Below are 21,179 nucleotides of genomic sequence, written 5' to 3' on the forward strand. Positions count from 1 at the left end.
GGTTCACACTTTGTTTATAGTGCTACCGGCTCGTGGTTCACACTTTGTTTATAGTGCTACCGGCTCGTGGTTCACACTTTGTTTATAGTGCTACCGGCTCGTGGTTCACACTTGATGCTACCGGCTCGTGGTTCACATCATGACACTCGTCACATACATGCTATGGTACTACCGGCTCGTGGTTCATACCATAACATCTACAAATAAATACGCCATATACATATACACATAATTATTCCACTCACCTTAATGATTTGATGACGGTTTTATACTTCCGCAAGCTTCAAAGCAAAGTACCTAATACAATAAATACTCAATCAACACACAAACTAGTTGGACTAAACACCAACACTTCACTCATGTGCATTTAATGACTTAAATGCATTAAATGCCCCACTTACACAAAACCGTCCATTTAAGGTCAAGACCATCATAGACCACTAAAAGTTAGTGATTAAGGTCCAACACCACTAACTAATACCCATTTCGGGTCATCCACTAACCCACATAACACCCATTTGCTTAACAACTAGGTGTGCTAGTAATTTACTAACCAATTATGACTCATAAGTCCATTTAACATTTCCAAAACTCTAGGTTAGTCATCCTTGGGTCCTCATGAGCAAATATTACCAAAGAGCACCCAAAATCACCAAATATGGGTTTTATGTTCATCACTAACCCAAAACCCTAACCCTTAAACAATTAAACTAAGGAAATCAAGATTAGGACTTACCACCACAATCAAAACGTAGCTAGTGAGGAGATGAACAACTTTATAACTCGAGCTGGGACCCGAAACTAACTTCTTCTTCCTTTGTTTGAGCTTTCTCACACTAGGAATCTCTCTCTCTCTCACTAAAATTTAAGTGGAAGAGATGAAGTAGTTGGAAGTGGAGTAATGACACCTCCAAGATCTGATCTAGTGGCCTTAAACTCGTCCCTAAGTGAATTGACCAAAAATCCCTTCAATAATATCCCATTAAAGGAAACAGGAACTGCCAGCTGGAAAGGGTGCGCGGCGCGCACAATAGTCTGGAAGGATTCTGATCACAGTTTAATTGCAGACTATTTCCCACACTTCAAGCACCTTATTTACACTTATGTACAATGCATATTAGGGTGTTACACCAATGAGCAAAATAACAATTGGAGTAAAACTTACATTACATGTCACGGAAATAAATCAACGAAACGACAACCTTCTATCTCAACTGCTACAATATCCAATCGTGCATCTTAATCCAGGATCTGAAATGATCTCTTTTAGTTAACTGATTAAAAAATGAAGAAAATGAGTGAATGCCAAATAACGAGTTAGAATAACAGAGTCAACATTGCAATTCAAAGACGTATTAAGAAGAAACTCCTTAACTCCAATTACCAGACTTTCCATATCATCACGGACAACAATATAGTAAAAAAAGATAACAATCATGAACAAACTGAACATGGAGAAACAACCAGCAGAATGCAACATGAAGAAACTTTTTACAGCCTAAGATTCATCCTTATTTAATCCGTATAAGCATCAAATATAGTTCAAAATTATCATTTCAAAAAACAACCTAATTTTAAAGGGCTTTTTTTATTTTTATTATTTTTTTTCTTTGGCTATTATGACACAAATGGGGCTATTAATTAATAAAAGTGTAGAGATTCCCACATCCACAATGCCTATCAGTTTTCTCGTAGGGAGGTGATATTTCCACCCTTAGTTTTACTATATCCACTATATTTTTGTTACATTGCCTAAAATGCCCTTACAAGATCTATTGTATCTAAAATTCATTTCCCCCAAAGCTACTGTTAATCTATTATACGGAGTATGTCACTTTTCTCGAGTACGTGTATAGATCTTGAAGCATCGTGTTTCATACCACTGCCACCAACGTACAAATCCCATCGCCGGTGGTTGAGGGTTTGGCGGAGGTGACTGCATAAAAGGCCAGAGTTGAGGATTTCGTCGGAGGTGACCGCCGGAGCTCATGAGGTGGCTGCCGGAGCTCGGTATCTTCGTCTGAGTGGCTGCCGGATGATGGTGGTAAGCGTGGTAACAATTGCTTTATATCTACTTCAAATAATGTTTTATTAGATTAGATTAAGATACCATGTTTACAACGGGCACCTCGGAAGTAACCCTTTACCACCACCGATCAGATCTGTACGTCAGCGGCGGTAACGATGCTTCAAGATCTGGTGACCGGAATATCTGTATGGCGGCTATACCAATTTACATACAGTCACTTTCATTTCTATCCATAAGCTTAAATCTATTAGTTACATTCCATCCATCACCTGTTTATATTCAATATTATCATCATCATATCCCTAAAGTAAGAAATAGAATCCTATAAATTATACATGTATACAATAGTACTATACTATTAAAGAACGTAATAAAAAAAAAAACTTTTCAATTTCTTGTTATTTGAGGAATTGATAGAAATCAAAACAATGATAGCTACCCACTTTATAATTGAGTGATTGAGAAGATAGTCCTCCATTTTAATAAAAATACAAGCAATTAGAAGGTGGTTTACCATATTATTACGGTAGTAAATAATGATTAAGTAGAAACAAATGGGGGAAGAGAAATAAACAGACAAAAGAAGTGAGATGTGTTTCAAGAAGTGGGATGTGGAACAGAGAAGTATTTTAGCAAGATTAGTAAAATGTACCACTCCGTATCCTATAAGGGCAATTTGGGAAATGCAATGAAAAAGTGGTGGATGAAGTAAAATTAAGGGTGGAAATATCAATTCCCTTTCTCATATAACAAACTCCACTCCTACACAGATCATTACAATTGAATAGTCAACTAGAAAATCATATTTAAAAGCCAACTAGCACCTGGTCAACTCGGTGGATGCTAAGTGTAGCCCACGGATTAGGCAGACTCCTACAGGACTATGCGGCAGACTTGACAACCGAATGGTATATGTACTCCTAATCACATTGATGTGCGTGCAGGATTATCATTTATAAAACATTTTTGAAACTTTGATAGGTTCTATATGGTGTATGTACAGTGGAGATCATTTTTATCATTTATATGGCAATAAAGAGGTGCTCAATCTTCACTTGCAGATATACAGCAACAGAAATTAGATAGCTACAACTATCTACTTGATTGTAAACAATTTTGGGTAATGTTTGCAAAATCTGATGTTTGATTATTATTATTATTATTATTTATTATAAAACCTAGTTTGCCAATAGTAAAATCAAAGTACCTTGGAACATGTCAACCAACGGCATCATCATCATCATTATTATGATCATTTCGATCGCCATCATGATGATCATTTCCGTCATCATCAACATCATTATTGTCGTTGTCATCATCATCATTATCGTCATCATTCTCATCTTCGTCGCCATCATCATCATCATCATCAACAACATCATCATCATCATCATAGTTGTCATCATCATCATCATCATCATTGTAGTTGTCATTATCATCGTCGTCATCATCATCATCATCATCATCATCAATGAGGGTAGTATTCGGTTGATCAATTAGAAGTAACGTTTCCATGAGGGAGTCCACGGTGAGCACCTCCATATCATTATCGTTTCCAAAAATCTCAAGATCAGTGAATTGTTCCGATAATGGATTGTAAACTTCAAATCTGTCTCTATTTCTATTGAATGGGTCTGACTTTAACAATATAGGTTCACCATTCTTTCTAAATCCTAATACTTTATAAGATGACTCCTTTACTGTCTTTAAAGTAAATTTTTTTTATAAGAGTTTGGAACACCATGATTCAATATCCAGACATCATAAACTTGTTGCTCGCCCTCTACATGATCATCAATCACAGCAAGAGACTCCATTCGCGTAGACAGACACAAGCTTCTTGACAAAAGTGCTAAACTATCAGGTAGGTATACTTCTCCAAATTTTTCACTTGTTAGATCAAATGTAATAACCATACTTCAACTACATCCATTCCTTCTTCTACTACTATCATCCTCAGCAAGAAAATATATAATCTGTAACGACCCGGATTTTTTAGTATATATATATATATATATATATATATATATATATATATATATATATATATATATATATATATATATATATATGAGATTAATATTTACATACACAAATATTTCCAACATGTTAAGCAATCAAACTTGTTAAGACTTGAATGTTTGAAACGGATTTTATGTAAACGTTTGATCACCCAGTTCGTCCGACGATTCACGAAAATCATAACTCGAAAAATGATATAATGGTATATATATATATATATATATATATATATATATATATATATATATATATATATATATATATATAACTTGATAAAAGGGTAATTAAGTATATCATTAAGTATATTAACAATGAACTATATATATAAAATGAGACTACTAACTTAAAGGTTTCGAAACAATATATATATGTAACGTTTAATGACGTAATGTCAAGGCCCGTCCTAAACCATCTGAACGAACACTTCAACATTTGGTTCCATTGCGAGGTACTGGCCTAAATATGCCATGGATGACTTCAGGTAATATCTTTCAAACGAGCAAATGCATAGTGGAAGACTTAATTCGTACCTGAGAATAAACATGCTTAAAAATGTCAACCAAAAGGTTGGTGAGTTCATAGGTTTATCATAAATAATACTTTCAGTAACAGTAATGGACCACAAGATTTCAGTTTCCATAAATATCCTTACACCGCAGTGTAATAAAAACGTTCTACAACCATGGGCACCTGGTAACAAGCCTTAACAATAATAATAATGAATACCCCTGATGTATAATAATATCTGCACCGAATCAAGTACGTTTCATTAACCGCGAAGTACTAAACACCCGTTAAATGCTAGCGCGACTAGCCCGGATGGGGTTGTCAAACCCGATAGATCTATCAATAGGATTCGCGCCTATCAGTTCATAAACCAATAGATTAATGTTACCAAGCTAGGGGAATATTTGTGATTTTAACCCACATAGAATTAAGTTTAGTACTTGTGTCCATTTCGTAAAATAGTTATAAAGTATTGCATGTATTCTCAGCCCAAAAATATATATAAAAAGGGAGCAATGAAACTCACCTAATATATTTTGTAGTAAAAATACATATGACTATATTGAACAATGCAGGGTTGGCCTCGGATTCACAAACCTATATCATTTGTATTTATATTAAAACAAATAATCGTAATCAAACAAGTGTATATCTATTATCTTATGTATTAAGATTAATGTTATTATATATATAATTTTTATTAATACTTACTTTTCATTATAATGCTTATTTGATACTTAATTAATGATACTAGTTAAAATGAAATTTTATATAGTATTAGTATACTTTATTTAGTAAATATATCTGTATTTATATATATATATATATATATATATATATATATATATATATATATATATATATATATATATATATATATATATATATCGTTTATTTTGTAAAATTATCAATTGTAGTAATACTAGTTTAAGGATAATTATAATACTGATAATAGTAATTTTAGTAAAAATGGTAATTCTATTAGTAATGATGATAAAGTAAAAATAATAGTTTTAGCAAAAATAGCATTTTCAATAGTAATGGAAAGTTTAATAATAATTATCGTTTTAAATAGAAATTTTTAGTGTTCATAATTAATAATACTAAAATTAATGTAAAAGGGTACTCCTAATATACTAATTTTAATGATAATGATACTTAGATTAATAATAATAATAATCATAATAACTAATAAATAATACTAATAATAATCCTAATCATGTTAAAAATAATGATACGTATATTAACAATAATAATTCTAATTACAATTATAATAATACTTAAAATCATAATCCTACAAATAGTCATAGTAATGATAGTAATAATAATGAGTAACTCAACACTAATAATAATACTTATCAACAATAATCATAATTATAATAATAGTAATAATTATAATAATAATGAAAATAATGAAAATGATAATAATAATAATAATAATAATAATAATAATAATAATAATAATAAGGTTTATACCTAAAAGGATGAGAAAATAAACAAAAAATGGCGCCACCATGTCTCGAACCCGCGACCTCCCGGTAACATACTTACGCATCAAACCAACTGAGCTACAAGCTCTTATTTAATTTTAATACGCACGTTAAAAATATAACCCGTAATCATCTCGGTTTCCTCTTCTTGTTTATAATATTCGGCCCAGCACTTCAAGAATCGGCCCAATTAACAGTTTTTCTAGCCCAACAGAACCAATAGAACAAGGCCCAAGTACATAAGTTTAACCCAACATGTATAATTTAAATAAAAAAAATGTGTTTCTCGGTGGGGTTTGAAACCAAAAAAAAAAAAACAGACAGTAACGTAGAGCACTCATCATTCTACCACTATCTTCTTTATTGAAATTGTACCATCGTTTTCATCAATAGTTCAACAAAGATATATGGAAGCAATAGCAGCAAAACAATAGTGTACAAGTGTGTTTGGCTTCGGGTTTATGCAGTATCAATATGAACACAACAGTAGCAATAAGGTGGCGAGTAGGAGCAGGTTGTAGTGGTTGGGTTATTGAACAGAAATATAGAAAACGCAATAGTAGCAGACGACAGTTTTAAATAACGTGATGATGGTTGGTATTTGACGTGAACAGAAACCAGAAAAAAAAACAGAAATAAATTAAGCGTGGCAGCTATAGTAGTGATCCATGGTGGTTTGGGTTTCTTTAAATCATAACTAGAACAAGTGAAAATGGTGATTAATTGGTTCGTCAAACAGAAACATCGAGCATGGTGGTGAAGGTGTGGCTGTAAACGTAAATAGGAGACAGAATCATTAACAGCAGCTTATATTCGTGGGTTGTGTGGTGGTTCTCGACAATGGTGAGATGATGGAGTGTTGATGGTGATCAAGATGGGTTAGTATATTGGGGTGGCGGGTGGCGGCGGTTGTTGGGTGCTGTCTGTGGCCAAAAAAATTGAGAAAAAAGGAGGAAGAACCTAAGTGGTGGTGTGGTTAGATTCATGTAACGGGTATACATATATTTTTATGATATCTATGCTAGTGAAAGAGATGACAAAAACAGTAACCGTACACAGTAAAATTCAATAGTGATGAATAGTAATATTAAAGTAGCAGCCATGAATTTTGGATATACTCTACCGACAGTTTTCACGGGGTGTGTCCATTGCTAAACAGTTACGGATAATTTAATTCAGAAAATTACATATTTTAAAATTAAGTCCATTTATTTATTTCAGTCATTACCTGTTTGAAACCTGATCAATAATGTTCGATAATTATTTATTTTCTATTCCAATTAATATGTACGGAGTACTAATATTTAAGCTAGAAAGGTAAAAATGTTTTTGTTAAACCTAAAATCTTCGTAATTAATTTACAGTCCAACTTTTATCTTAACCCTTCATGAACATGTACTATATCTATATTAAAACTAACAAAACGTCAACCGAGTGTTACTGACGTTTACTAATTAAGCTCGAAATCATTTATTTTCAATATATTCTCTTTCTATATATAAACAGTTTTAAATAGCATGTTTAACTACAAAAATGAATATATTATATATTCTTAAACAATTAGATTTAATATAATTTATATATTTACATGTAATATTTATACACATAATTATATAAATATTTATATATTTATAATAATAGTTTTCATTACATTGCATATTATTTTACGTATTTATTTCCAACAATTTAATTATACAATAGTTCCAATAACATTTCAAATTATAATATATTTATATATGTATCTATTTACAAATAGTTGTTCGTGAATCGCCGGGAACAGTCGAAGGTCAATTGAATATATGAAACTAGTTCACAACTTTTGAGACTCAACATTTACAGACTTTGCTTACCGTGTCGAAATTATATAAGATTAGAGTTTAAATTTGATCAGAAATTTCCTGGTCGTCACAGTACCTACCCGTTAAAGAAATTTCGTCCCGAAATTTGATCGAGGTCGTCATGGCTAACAATAAGAATGTTTTCCTGACGAATATGCATTGATAAATAGAGTTTGATATATATATAAAAAGATTTGATTATGTAAAGCGTACGAGTGAAGTTGTCACAAAAGAGTGAAATGAAGTAAATACAGGTTTGACTTAACCGGTGACGCAGTCACGATTGATTTCCTGAATTCATGAGAAAAGATAGAACTATCAAAATAATATGTTCTTGATATGTTTAGAGATTAGATAGGATGTAAGAGTCGTGTAACATGGCACATGATGACGTTATAATCTGTGAATCATCACGTTCCATTAGAAACTCAGCATGACTTACTGTAATATAATCACGTTGATCAAGTGTCATTATATTATACTAACTCATGCTTCAGTTCCCAACACTACTTCAAAAACATTCAAATTTTAAATTCGAATTTTTCATAATTTAGAAACTAAAATAGTTTCCTTTCTGATGTAACACTGATATCACGAAAAGATAAATGATTTCAGATAAAAATAGTTATGAAAATATCTTCAGACATATCGAGGATATTTATAATGAAAGATACGATGATATCTTAGAATTTCTAATATCGATGGATGATGTTGAAGATTTGTTCGTAAAAGTGTAGAGTCAGGAGTAAGGTATTCGTTAATGACTTCAGCAGATACTGATTCATCAGAATTGTTAATGTACAAGTTTAGTCCTTGTGGTTTGTTCAGAATCTCCTTCAAGGTTTGCTCAATTCATTTTTCAGTACCAAAATCTTTGAGCTTTTTCAACACTCTACTCTTTATCATCAACTTTTGACTGTTAAGACAGTCTTCAATTTTCACTGCTTCATTTAGCTTTTTCAACATTCAGGGTATTGATTCGTAGACTGGGTGCTTTTTAGAATTTTAGAATGGAAGATCATAATTCTAAGAGATAAATGTTATATATATACATGTAACTGCTGATGTAGGCATGCTGCGAGATTTCAAAATACTGATTACCGATTCTCGATAATTGGTATGGCTATTCTCGTTACAAATTGCGGATGAGTACTTGAGAGGGTTTCAATGAATATAATGATTTTTCGGAAAGTCAAAGATCAATGAAGTTGCTGGTAAGTTTACTACTAATGTGGTGGAATATAAACGGTTCCCCGGTAACGATGACGAAAGGCGAGCTTATATATCAAAGTTATAATAAGGCTAATCCGCATGAAAGTCGAAGTTGATTTGCTGGAGCTGTGACAAAATTGGCTAATTTGGAGAGGGGTTGAAAAATTATTTTCGATAATAACAACACCAAAGGAGCTAGCACAGATACGTGTTAAACGTTTACTCAGGTTCCGAGTATTTTTAGGTGCATAACTATATGCATTAATCTTTTCTTCCGTAGATGAGGTGCGGTTGGTTCATTCTCTATATTGAGGTGTTTTCAAGAATCATGAAAGGTTTGAACGCAGATTGTAACCGTCAAGATACCAATGAGATTTAAGATGAAATCAAGTGGCAAACTTGAAGAAATGTTTAGTTTCATATATTATAATCAATATTTTAATTCATTTTAATTGTCCAATGTTTGTAGTCCACAGTTAGAAATTCAATAATTCATATATAGTTTAATATATAATATTCAAATTAATTAATACGTATCGTGACCCATGGTATACATGTCTCAGACTCGATCACAACTCAAAGTATAAATATTATTTGAGAATCAACCTCAACCCTGTATAGCTAACTCGAGCATTACCACATATAGAGTATCTATGGTTATTCCAAATAATATATATAGATGCGTCGATATGATATGTCAAAACCTTGTATACGTGTCCCGATATTTAAAGTGCATAAAATAAATAATAGAAATTAAATGACAATAATAAAATTGCGAGAATTTAAATTGCGATAAATAAATTGCGATAAATAAATTGAGATAAATAAAATGCGATAAATAAATTGTAATAAGGAATTAATAGTTAGCTAGGAACAGTTAGCTAGGATTTTGTTAGCGTGGATTCTTAATAGAATTTCTCATAGTTAATTCGTTTGTTTCTAACAAATTTTATTTTTGTCCAATGTTTTCTTCATTATGCCACTTGTTGGATTCTAATAGGTCAAAATCCAAATATGAAATTGAATGAAAATGGTTATTCTGCGGTAAACGGATACGTATATCAATGGTTGTAAGTAGGATAGTAAATGACTGTTGAATCAGCTTTGACGAATGTACAGTGTAACTTATTAATGTGAAATCTAAATATTCCTCGAGTATTACCTACCCATTAAAATATTTTCACCATTAACAGTTTGTACAAAAGAATTTTTTTAATTACAATCTTTATGAAAACATATATACGTATATATTTTCTTCAGATGTAATCATGGATTTAATGAGTCAATATGATATTAAACTCATTTGATTTACCGTTAGAACAAGAATATATAATCTCTAAAACATTAAAGATTACATATTTGTCATGTCGTACTGATAATGCTACAAACGATCATATATTTCATAGCATTATCCTTCCAAAAAGACAAGCTTTTAGTTGCAATTGTTCTATTTACAAGTGATATTCGTTTAAATAATAAAAGGTGAAGACAAAAGGCATAATTGACGATTTGAAGATGCAAATGACCAAAAAGCTCAAATGTACAAGATACAATTCAAGTGGTTCAATTTATTGATGATTAACGTCTAAAAATGACAAAAGTGCAAGTCACGGAATGCAATGTACAAGATATCTCAACGTACAAAAAGACGTTCGAAAATCCGGAAACGACACATGAACCAACTATCAACGTACAACTCAACGGAGCTGAAAGTACAAGTCAACTATGCACAAGAATATAATATAATATATAATTAAATATTTATATATTATATTATATTATATTAGGTCGACAAGCTAGGATCCAAACTACAACCAGCTGGAAAAGGGACCTCCACGATCGCGGAGCCCCAAGGCACAGAAGTACCGCGATCGCGGAGCAGTCTGAGATCAAATTGCCTAAAAAAGCAACCAAGTTCTGCACAAAATAAAGACACCAGAGATTTTTATCTCTTCTTTTTTCTCTAAATCTATACTTATATTTGTGTTATAATTTTAAGTTAAGATAATTTCAATAATAAGGTTATTGTAACAAATGTTTTAAGGTTTTGTAAGTCAAAACTCTGTCCGTGTAACACTACGCGATTTTTAATCACTGTAAGTTATGTTCAACCTTTTTATTTTAATGTCTCATAACTAAGTTATTATTATGCTTATTTGAGCCGAAGTAATCATGATGTTAGACTAAATATTAAAGACCGGGTTATTGAACTTTGGACCATAATTAATGTTTGGACAAAGACCGACACTTGTGGACATTGGACTATGGACTATTAATAGATGGGGGGTATTGTCTAATCGAGTGACAACTCATTGGAGTCTGTCGAACCCATCTTCAAATTAATTAATCTAAATAATTAATAATGATTATGGTTGTCCTATTTAGTGACGTTCATACGGAGTCTATTATAATCATTTAATTAATTATTCGGGTTGGGTAATTGAGTATTCAAACTGATCAAGTGGATAAATTAATATTCATATCTAATTAAAACAGGGGTGGATTACATACAGTGATAACTGCGTCACAGTTTAAATCCTTAATTAGTTGGACTATTTGACTTCGGGCATAAGGGTAATTTGACGAGGACACTCGCACTTTATATTTATGACCGATGGACTATTATGGGCAAAAGCCAGATAGCCGTATCAAATAAAACAGGCCAAATAACAATTAACCTGGGGTAATAATATATAACCAAAATATCAAACATCATGATTACGGAAGTTTAAATAAGCATAATACTTTTATTTCATATTTCATCGCTATTTTATTTACTCGCAATTTATTTTACTCGCAATTTATCTTTATCGCTAAAACTAAAAATTTGACAAACCGGTCGTTAAACGGTAAAAACCCCCCTTTTATAATAATAATAATTATATATATATATTTATAGTTTTAAAAATATAGCGTTAAACTCAACTAGCTCTCTGTGGAACGAACCGGACTTACTAAAAACTACACTACTCTATGATTAGGTACACTGCCTATAAGTGTGTAGCAAGGTTTAGGTATATCCATTCATTAATTCATTAAATAACTTGTGTAAATTGTAGCGTAATTAATAGTATTTTTATATATACCTCGTTGCACATCAAGTATTTTTTGGCGCCGCTGCCGGGGAATAATCGGTTAAACGCCATATTTTTGTAAAATATAACAATTTATAATCTTTATTTTTAATTTTGTAAAAATATATTATTTTGTAATAATATAAAATATTAAACTAAAAATCCAAAAATATATATATTTATTTTTAAGAATTTTAATATATAATTTTATTTTAAGTTTTTAAATATAAGTTTATTTTTATTTTGTATTTTTAATTTTATAAAACTTAAAAATCTAAAAAAAAAATTTAATTTTAAAAACGGACTGGGCCGCACTGTTTCAGCCCAATTACACTCGGATACTGTGGAACTCCGCGATCGCGGAGCTTCATACGCAGAAAACTCCGCGAACGCGGAGCCGTCTCTGACAGACGTATTAATTGCAAGATTAGGGTTAGATTAATTATTAATATTATTAATTAATAATTTAGGGTTTTATTATAATAATAATTAGTTTTAGTTTTTTAATTTAATTTGTTATATTTAAGTTTTAATTAGTTTATTTAATTATATAAAAATTAATACTTTTAAAAAATACTAATATAAAAATAATATTTTTATAAAATTTGTATTTTTAGCATTTTAGTTATAATTTTTATTTTTATCGTTTAATTCGTAATTTTTAATAATTATCGTTCGTAATTAGATTTAAATTAGTATTTGCCGTAATAATTTTTTATTTCTAGACTTATAAGCTTTGCCGTAAAATCCCTTAAGTGCTTTTTCCTTAGAATTAAGATTTAGACGCTTTAGAATTTTGCGACGCCATTTTAAGTTTATAGATTTTAGTGCTTTTTAATTAATTGTCATTTTTCGTATAGATTTGCATTTTTAAGCTTTAATACCTTTAGGCATAAACTTTTTAGATTTAGTTTTTAGACTTTTAAGTTTCGACGCGCTACGTTCTTTTTATTATTTTTCGACCTTTTATTTTTCAACGTTTTTCGACGGAATCTTTTTCTTTTTCTTTTTCTACGCTCTAGTTTTTAGGAATTAGAATTTTCTATTTCTTATCTATAATTCCTTTAAAATTTCGACGGAAAATTATTGTAAGCAATTAAATTGATAGACATCCAAATTTTCTGGTTCGTAGTAATAGTTGGATTTGTTAGTGGCGAGTTATGGACTTCCGATTTAAAGGGTCCTGGCTACCTGCTGCATCTTTTGGCTATTTGAAACGTGGGCAAAATCAGAAAAGTCTATTAATTTGATAACTTATATAATTTTTATCTTTTTAACTAATAGGATATTCAGTGAATGCACCGAGCAAAACGTTCACCACTTTTCGTACGTTCACCACCTGTAACTCGATCAAGGCATCTAGCAAATATTGCTGCCATTGAATTTTTAGAATCATCATCTAGTCGAACTAGTACTTCAATTCAAATTTCAGATAATCCATTTTTTGAACCCAACTTCACAATTGAGAACCCAGAGGATATTCAGGGACAATTCCAAGATCCTGAACTATTAAACATTCCTCCTGAACCACAATTTATTCAAACGGAGTTTGTCGAAGAAGGAATCGTTAAATCAGAATCTTCTAGTGATTCGGATTCAACTAGTCAAGATATGGAAGATCTAGAACCTCAAACAATGGAAGATCGAATGAGAGCCACACGTACGAGCCAAGGTCATGCCATTACTCAACCAGAAGTTACTGCACTAAATTTTGAAATCAAAGGACAAATCATACATATGGTTACTAATCAATGCCAATTCGGTGGTACAGAAAAAGAAGATCCAAACGAACATCTTCGAACCTTTAATAGAATTTTCACTTTATTTAAAATCTGAGAAATTGAAGATGAAACGATCTATCTTATGTTGTTCCCTTGGACTTTAATTGGGGAAGCTAAAGATTGGTTAGAATCATTACCAGAAGGAGCGATTGATACATGGGATGTCTTAGTAGAGAAATTTCTTCAAAGATTCTTTCCGGCATCTAAAGCCGTGAGACTTCAAGGAGAAATTGCCACATTCGCACAAAAGCCAAATGAAACTTTATTTGAGGCGTGGACAAGATTCGGAAAGATGTTGAGGGGATGTCCTCAACACGGTTTAGATACTTTTCAAATAGTTCAAATATTCTATAAAGGCGTTGATGTCGCTACAAGAAAAGATATTGACACAGCTGCTGGTGGTTCCATTATGAAGAAAACCGCTACTGAAGCTCACAAGATTATTGATAAAACAGCCTCCCACTCTCATGAGTGGCACCAAGAGAAAAATATCTTACATTCATCCAAAGTGGCTAGAGCTGATTCTAGCCATGACTTTGATTCCGTTTCAGCAAAAATAGATGCTTTTGAAAGACGAATGGAAAAGATGACTAAAGATATTCACGCAATACAAATTAGTTGTGAGCAATGTAGTGGACCACACTTAACTAAGGATTGTAATGTCGAGCACACGATGGAACAACGTGAAAATGTCTCCTACATAAACCAAAGGCAGGGAAATAATTATCAAAATAATTATCAACAGCCTAGGCAAAACTTAAACCGAAGTCAAAACATTCTTTACAATACTTTCAATCAACAAAGGCCAGGCTTATATAAACAACAATAACAATAATAATCAAAACAATAACAATAATAATCAAAACAATACTTTCAATCAACAAAGGCCAGGCTTATATAAACAACCACAACAAACTGAAGAGGAAAAGTCAAATCTGGAAGAAATGGTATTAAAGTTAGTTGAATCTCAAAAACAATTTATTACATCTCAAACCCAAACAAATGAAAAGTTTGATCAATCATTTAGAACTCAACAAACTTCCATTTTAAATCAAGAAAAACAAGTAGGTACTCTAGCGAGCCTGATGAGTGAAAGGAAACAAGGAAAGTTACCAAGTAATACTGAAGTAAATCCTCGAAATGAAAATGTTAACATGGTTTCAACGAATTCTGAAAAACCAAAAATAAAAGAGGAAAATATTTCAGACGATGAAGAAATAACACCACCACCAGGTTTTGAAAAACCAATATATGCACCATACAAACCACCTATCCCATTTCCAATAAAAGTTGAATATGATCAAGAAATAGGTAATAAAGTTTGTGTTGGTGATACTTCGAAAAGGAAGAGGAAGAGTAAGCAAGAACAAGAAACCAAAGCCGTAAAAATAGAACCATTAAATACTATTTCACCGGAATTTCCACCTAAGTCAGGTGATCCGGGTGAATTTATTGTTCCTTGTTTACTTAGTGATTGTGTCATGTATAATGCACTAGCAGATCTAGGTGCAAGTGTAAGTATTATGCCTCTTTCATTATATAAGAAATTAAATTTAGGAGGGTTAAGTCCAACAGAGATGAGTGTTCGATTCTTTGACCAAACCATTAGACACCCAGTTGGAATTGCTGACAACCTACCTATTCAAGTAGGTAATTTAACCTTTCTAGTCGAATTTGTTATCATAAACATAGAAGAAGACTCAAACTTTCCTCTACTTTTAGGTCGACCATTTTTAGCGTCAACCAAGGCGTTAATTGATGTAAGAGAAGGTAGAATGACACTTAATGATGGTGAAAAATCTATCACCTTTGTGAGTCGAAAGTCTAGATCTCCACCAACCAAAACCGTTGAACCGATAACTCCAACGGTAGTGCTTAACAATGTTAAAACACCTAAGTGTGGGGAAGATGAAGTAACACCTAATGATGACCAGAAAACAAAGAACCCCATTAATGATACAAAATTAGATGACCTCGTTATTAACAATTCAATGAAGAAGCTTTATAAACGAGTTCACAATGCTAGGATTAAGAGGAACTTTAAGTTATGTAACCGATTAGTATCTAATCTGTCGTCAAAAGAAAAAGAAAAATTTGTTGATTTTGTGAAGATTACAAAAGAAACCGACCAATGGCTTAAAACAAAAATCACAGATATGCAAGTTGATGATGGTTTGATGGAAGTTGACGATGAAGTTAATCACGATTTCAACACCACATCTAGCTAAGTGTGGGGAGATTCAAAAGTTTTAAAGATAATTTCATGCTATCTAGAAGTTTGATATTCTGTTTTCGTGTAGTTCCGAGAATGGAATCCGATTGGTCTTTTCTACTAGCAGACCCTAAAGAACTAGTCCTCTCCCTCCATTCTGAATGTTTTTGTTTTTAGGTTTTACAAGATGAAGCATGCATTTGATATCAGTCATGGTTTAATAAGCTTCACAGGTAAGTTTTTATTTATTTTATGTTTTTAACCTTTTGTTTTTAAACGCTAAATTGTCGCTATAAAGTATTAAATTGATATTCATTAAAAATAGGTATAATAAACCGAAATTACTAATATCAATACAAAAATTTAATCCATCACTGCAAAAATTTATCGTTTATTCATAAGGTATAAATATCTTTAATCAATCAATTCAAAAATTTAATTGATTAAAGTGGGATAAAAGATCAAAAAGATTTTTATTTTTATTTTTCCTTCTTTTTATAATTAATATATAACTATTTTATATTAATATAGTATTTTAAAATTTATAAAATTTAATGTAAAAAAATATTAAAAATATTTATATTTTAATATGTATTTTAAATTTAAGTTTTGTGTGAATTTTAAAAACAAAATTTACTCTATTTTATTAATTTAAAAATATGATTTCTAAAATTCATCGTAAGTTAAACACTAGGTCTTGAACCGAAATTGCTTTACCCGAGGGAGGGACGAAAAATTTTGTTATCATTATTTTTAATCTTATTAATATAAAGTATGCCAAAAATATTAAAAAACCAAAAATCTTTGTTTTTAAAACAATCTCTTTTAAACGAAAATTTTGAAAATTTTGTTGAGGGACGAACTAGGTGAACGTACCGAAACGACCTCGCTCTCAATACTAAGGAAAAACAAAATTTTAAAATTATTTATTTATTTGTTTTAATTAAGTAAAGGTTTATATAAAAAAAATCGGGAAAAATACTGCTCCGCGATCGCAGAGCAGTAAGAGTCAATCCCTCCGCGATCGCGGAGAGACCAAAATACAGAAAGGATAAACTGGTCGACAGACCAGTTCCCCTTCCCCCATCCCCATTATTTTCTGCGAAAACCCACGAAAAATGATTTTTGACCGTTTATCACCAAATTTCTCACTAAAAACACAATGAGGAGGATTCTACCAAGGAGTTTCTTAAGGAAAATGGTAAATTTCTACACATTACACTCTTTAATTCGAATTTATAGTGTTCTTGAGCTATAATTTTCCTAATTTGATTTTGTTAATTTTTAGTGTAATTAGAGTTAAATTGTTAGTATATTATGCATGTATAACCTAGATTGATGCTATTTAACATGATTTGAAGCCAAAAACTTCAAAATTTTTAGGAATCTAGGGTTTGTGTTCTTGAGCAATTTGGGGCTTTTTGATATAAACAGGTTATGGCCGATTTTTATCATGAATTATTGCTAAATTAAGTAGTGTAACATGTTTAGGTAACTAAATGATCCATACTTTGATCCTAAACATGATTTTTGAGAATTAAAGTGGACTTTTTAGGTATAAAATTCATGAACTTGATTAAATTGATGTAAATGCCATTTGAAATTTGTTTAATTGCTAGTAATGGTTATTTTAACATGTTATTTGAGTTGAATGCTTTTGAACTTTGTAAACATTTTCATATATGCTTATTTGAAAAAGTGTAGAATTGTTAAAAATATGAAAATGTGTATAAGTTTGATATTGTTTAAACATGTCATTATGATTATTTTGATTTATGATTTTGCTAACACTAATGCATATTTGGATGCACAAAAATTGTGTTTAATGTGTTTTGCAGACTGAAAGGGGTGAATCATCATCCGCAGCCCAAGCTTCTAATACTCCTCCTGAGAATGAAGACGAACAACAGATCAACAATCAGTACAGGCAATATGAACCACACGCATTCATCGCATTGATAGACATAACAGAAGCGAATCTACACCCAAAGTTAAGATTTGACAGATTTTGGATAGACTATCTAAAATATCAGAGGAACTTGAGCATTCTTCATCCTAAAGAGGTTGAAGTGCCCAGGGAGATAGATTGGGATCCTTTAGAGACAGTGGGATTGGCCGAACCAATCAGAGAGTTACTTTACCAAAGGTATGGTAATTCTACCTTTAGTGATTGGGAACGTTTATTCACCATACGTAGGCCTGTATATAAGGAATGGTGTGTTGAATTGTTAAGTACTGTAGAAATAAATGATCATGTATCTAGTATAACCGATCAGAGTTTTATTAGATTTTTGTTAGGCGGTGTGATGCGCCGTATGTCTCTTTTAGAGATGGCTCAGGCTTTGTACATATATACGCATGAGGAATTAGAATCTTATGATTGTAGGCAGTTAATATTTAATGGTAGGAGGGTTGATGAGAACTTTGATATGAATGGATTATGGAGTAGAATGAGTAGCCATAATCGATTTCGTGGGGGACATTACTCTTACACCGATATTGATAGAGCTGAGCTTAGAGTTATACATATATTTATAGCTAACTCAATTACACAACGAGGTAAGAATAAAGATAAGGTAAATGAACATGATTTATTTTACCTCATGTGTATTAGAGACCCACAGAGCTTTGTGAACATACCTTATTGTGTGGGTTATTATTTATCGGTGCTGGTAAGTGGTATGCGACACCATAGCATAATAGGAGGTGGTATTTTTATTACCTTGATTGCTGAATACCTTAATGTGGATAGAACTCGCGGGAGAGAATTAGTACCAGTACCCGAACAACGCGAGAGAATAGTTATACGTGTATATGCTGGTGCAAAGGTTTTATTGAAAAGATGAAACGTTGCACTACCATATGAGGGTAGACATCCACAGGTAGAACGGGATCAAGAACAAGGTAATATAGGTGGAGGAAACCAAATGACAGACATACAAAGGTTAATGGCTCAAAACGAATATGAAGCTGCTAGGCTACATGAGTTTCAGGCATGGGATTTCCATCAACGTCAAATCCAAGCCCATTTAGCCTTCCAAGGTGGGAACTACATACCTACCGAGCCAGCCAACTTTCCTCCATGGACTGTAGATACAAGACCACCGTTTCCTACATACGATCCATTTCAAGCATACCAGGACACGTACCACGAACCATGGAACCCCTAGTGGTATCCTCATCAACCATAGTTTTTCTTATTCTTATTTTCTTATTTTTATTTAATTTTTGTAATTTGTAAAGTTTATATTCTTTAATATTTATTTTGATATTGTAATAGTTTATTAGTTTTCTAACATTTTAGATTTTAGATTTTATAAATTTTTGAATGTGGGGTTATAAAATCAAACTTCAAAAATATGCATATATGTTTGTAGTTTATGTCATATACAAGCAGGGTAAAATAGCGCATTTTCAAAGACTAGCATTAAGTTCAGCAAAAGCTACCAATTTTGACGACAAGACGAAAAAAAAGTGATATAACAAATGAAGGAATGAACAAATGACGTGCACCATTTATCATTCAAACAAACAATCAACAAAATGTTTGAAACTTTGGTAAAATTTTAATCATTTTCTACGCTAATCACCCTCATGAATTTAAATTTTTACTGATTTCTTGCAAATGAGGGCATTGCAAGATCTTAAGTGTGGGGAGGGATTAAATTCTTTCGGTTAAACATATTATTAACACACTTAGTTTAAATTGCCAAATTTTATGAAAAATTGAAAAATTTTCAATTACATGAATTCAAAATCATGTTTATACATATTTATGAACGATAAAACTAGGTGATAAAATCGAAATTATCGTTGCCTCAAAAAGGACATAAATTGAGAAACAACCTTAAATATTAGAATTCATTTAAAATGAAATGGAGGAGAATAAAAAGGCAAAGAAAAACATAAATAAAAGCTAAGTGTGGGAAGAATTACCAAGTTATTTAAAACATATATCACACATTTTTGTACAAGATTATTGCAGGTACTTTTGCTTTGGACTAAACTAATCAGTTTTACCCGGTGTAATGTAATATAAATATATGAGAAAGATGGATCTACACGATGAATCAATTCCATCATTATAGGAAGTAAAGTCTTCCGGAAAAAGACACGTGCTTCTTGATTTAGGTCAAGAAGTTGTCGTCCAGACCAGCTGTAGGTTGACAAAAAATCTAGGAAAGTCATCTCTAATATCAGCAGGAAATCCACGGACCTCAACATCAAACAGGGTCGCCATGTGGTCAGACTTATCCTAACCATGAGAGGATCTGTCTCGTAAAATGGAGAGGGTGCCGTGCAAATTAGCTGGATAAGACTAATGAATCAGACCCCCAGAAAGGATAATCTCCTTAAAGATTAAAAATCAGCTTTTAAGCCTGATATTACTCAATCCTTGAGATTGACCTTAAAGATTGAGAATTCAAACTCATGGAATTCAATGATATCTAAACTCGAGCTTGAACGAGAAAATATTTTGATCAAAACTAAAACCGATTTGTTTTCTGAAAAACCCATTTTCAATGCGTTCATTACCATTGAACGTAAAATCCTAAGATTTCTTCAGAATTCATTAGGTCACCTGAACCAAATCGGGTGTCAACCGTAAGAACGGTGGTTGCATAGCATGGTCGAAGACAGGACCTTGTGCCAGACCGAAAAACTATAGGGTGATCTTTACTATTGCTCCTACCAAGGATAGTAATTGCATCCGACACGTTGTGGACCATAATCATACGTATGTCATTAGACATCGCCTTAACAGTTACTTGATCATCGCTTTCCTTTATAACAGGACAGTTGTTTACCGAAAGGTAATATACGGGACAAGTAGACTGGATGTGTGCTTTCCTAATACAGGTTAGCAAGTGGGTGACACAAAACCGCAAGTTTTGAGCCAAAATTTTAAAAAATCTGAAACCCACAAAAACAATTTTGCAAACACAGGTGAAGGGTTATTCCGGAAAACCTGTCTAGGGTAAAACCTAGCTTGAATTTTCAAAAGATCAAATGT

This window comes from Rutidosis leptorrhynchoides, chromosome 1, assembly GCF_046630445.1.
Source record: "Rutidosis leptorrhynchoides isolate AG116_Rl617_1_P2 chromosome 1, CSIRO_AGI_Rlap_v1, whole genome shotgun sequence".
Classification (NCBI taxonomy): Eukaryota; Viridiplantae; Streptophyta; class Magnoliopsida; order Asterales; family Asteraceae; genus Rutidosis; species Rutidosis leptorrhynchoides.